This window comes from Myotis nattereri (genome assembly GCF_964212035.1).
Source record: "Myotis nattereri genome assembly, chromosome: 10".
Taxonomy (NCBI): Eukaryota; Metazoa; Chordata; class Mammalia; order Chiroptera; family Vespertilionidae; genus Myotis; species Myotis nattereri.
The window spans coordinates 72,430,886-72,433,886 of NC_138085.1; positions in this window are offsets into that span (position 1 = coordinate 72,430,886).

Here is a 3,001-nt window from a genome sequence, read left to right on the forward strand (position 1 = left end):
AATCTGGGCTCCTGTTCTTTCTGCAGCTGCTCTTGTCCACCCCAGTCCCTCCCCAGGAGAGGGAAAGAGCTTTCATTTCCCACGCACACGTCTTCTAAGGAGAAACGGGAAACTCCGTCTCCGTGAGATTTCAAGTCACGTATGTCCCTGGCGTGTCTGCAGGTGGCAGCATTGTGCTCATGCTCATCAGGGTGGGAGACATCCTCTCCTTGCTGCTTCTCATCCCTACGGCGCAGTCTGTCCCTTGTCCAGCCCCAGGGCCGAGAAGCAGCAATGGAGACCGTGTGCATCTCTCTCCCTGCTGCTCTGAGACCTTCACTTTGGGGGCTAGAGAAAGAATGCCGCTATTTGGCTTTAGAAATAGAACATTCAAGATGGACTTTTACGGTCCGGAGAATACTGCTGATTCCCACGCCTGGTCTCTGCCCTTGCTTGGTCCTGTCCAGCTGCCCAGAAACAAGTCTGCACAAGCTCTCGGCCCCTCAAGAGAGACTTGGTCCCAGGCAGATCTGTGGACAGTCCCAGAAAAGCCAGGTTGGCTCTCCTGAGGTACCTTCCTCGTGGCAGGCCCTCCACCTGGGGGCCGAGGAGACGTTGCTCCTGGCCAACCACCCCACCCCAGAGCTGCCTGCCAGTGTTCTGGGCCAACCTGGACTCATTTGTTCACTCTTCAGTGTATTTATCCACATGCTATAAACCAGCTCACGGATCTGCAGTCGAATCTTACATGGCTCAGCAGGAGTGATAGATTTCAACTCTGGCAAAAAATGACAAAGGAAAAATAAAAGGCACAGATAGAAATAAAAAGGATGCATAGCTCCAGCCGGTTTGGCTCGTAGAGCATCGGCCCCTGGACTGAAGGGTCCTGGATTCCATTCTGGTCAAGGGCAGGTACCTCGGTTGCAGGCTTGACCCCCAGCCCTGGTCAAGGCACGTGCAGGAGGCAACCAATCGATGTGTCTCTCACTTTGATGTTTCTGTCTCTCTCCCTCCTTTCCACTCCCTTAAAACCAATGGGAAAATATCCTCGGGTGAGGATTAACAAAACAGTGACAGCACAGATGCCATTGATGCTAATGATGTCTCAGGATCACCACCCTCAACTTCTGAGCTAAAGGTTGCCATTCTCACACCCACAATTGTGAAATTGCATCCGTCTGTTCATAAAGTTGGCCTGCCTGGCTAGCACTTCAGTTCAGATCTCTGAAGCTGTCAGTAACAGAGGACTTAGAGGACTGTTAATAAATAAAAACTATTCCATCCCAGGAAGCAAGAATCACTGTATCGCATCCATTCATCCCCCCACCAACAATCTGTGGAAGAGTTTCTGTGATTGTTTCGTGACAAGTTGAGAAAAACCCATGCAGTACTACTAGGCCAGTGATGTTATAATAAAATAATTTTACCTGGGTAGGATAAGGTTCTTCAGCTAAGACTGGGTCTATTATAACCTGCTGAGATTCGAAATACATTCAGCTGAATCATTTAGGAATCTTCCAGCAGCATAAACAGAACACCCACCAAAAGAGGCTCAAACAGGACATTCAAACAAGGAGCCCCCATATTTGTGATGGACATGAACCGTGAAAAGTATGACTTCCTCAATATTGTCAGCAATGCCTCTTGTACCAACTGCCTGGCTCCCCTGGCCAAGGTCACCCATGACAACTTGGGCATGATTAAGTGACATGGCCATAGCCCATGCCATCTCTGCCACCAGAAGACCATGATGGCCCCTCAGAAGCCATGTCATGGTGGCTGAGGGGCTGCCCAGGACATCATTCTTGCTTCTGGTACTGACAGTGCTGTGGGCAAGGTCACCCTTGAGCTGAATGGAAGCACACAGGCATAGCCTTCTGTGTCCCCAGCCACAATGTGTTGGTCATGGATTTGAACTGTCATCTGGAGAAAACTGTCAGATATGATAACTTCGAGGTGGAAAGGCAGCATCAAAGTGCTCCCTAAAGGGCATCTTGGGCTACACAGGACCAGCTTGTCTCCTGCAACTTTAACCCACTCTTCAATCTTCGATGCTGGGGCTGGCATTGCCCTCCATGACCACTTTGTCAAGCTCATTTCCTGGGATGACAATGAGTTTGTCTATAGCAATAGGTGGTGGACCTTATGGTTCAAATCACCTCCAAGAAGAACCCTTGGGCCACCAGCCCCAATGAGAGGACAGAGGAAGAGAGGGGCCCTCAGCTGCTGGGGAGTCGTCACACCAACTTGACCCCTGACACCCTGAGAATCCTATCCTCAACACAGTTTCCCAGAACCTCTGAGGAAGGGGAGGGGCTTAAGGAGTCCTAGCTTATATACCAATAAAGTTCACTGTATCCGCTCCCTTCAAAAGAAAATCTTGATTTACCTGGCCCAGAACATCATCTATATATATATACTGTATCTATATATATAAAAGGCTAAGTGACCAGCCAGTAGGTATGACGTGCACTGACCATTAGGGGCGGGGGGGAGGGCAGACTCTCAATGCAGGAGCTGCTGAGCCACAGCAACTTTGCAGAGTGCCCTCTTGCACTCCGGGACCCCTTGGACTGCCGGTTTCGGCTTGATCTCCACAGGTCAGGCCGAGGGAGCTCACCTGCCAGAGGGACCCTGCTCACTCTGCAGATGCCCGTAGAGCCCCGGCGCTGCCCCAGGCGCAGTGGCCAGGGAGGGACTGTGGGAGGTTGACTCCAGGGCGTATCTGGCCCTTCTGGCCCAGTCCCATCCCACCAGCCACCTTTTAATTAATTTCCTTTCAATGTGCATGAATCCATGCACTGGGCCTCTAGTAGTTTTATAAAATTATAAAACCTAAAATTTTAGGGCCAGTTGGCTAAGATAAACAGTGGCGGATTTGTTAAAAAATGAGATGTGTGTATGCAGGGCATGTTACAACCTGCAATCTACATTTGTGTGGCCCAAGCTTTCAAAGCCACCACTTGGCACCACTTTAGCTCTGCTGTGGCATCTAAAGGGGGGAACACAAGCCCCACTGCTG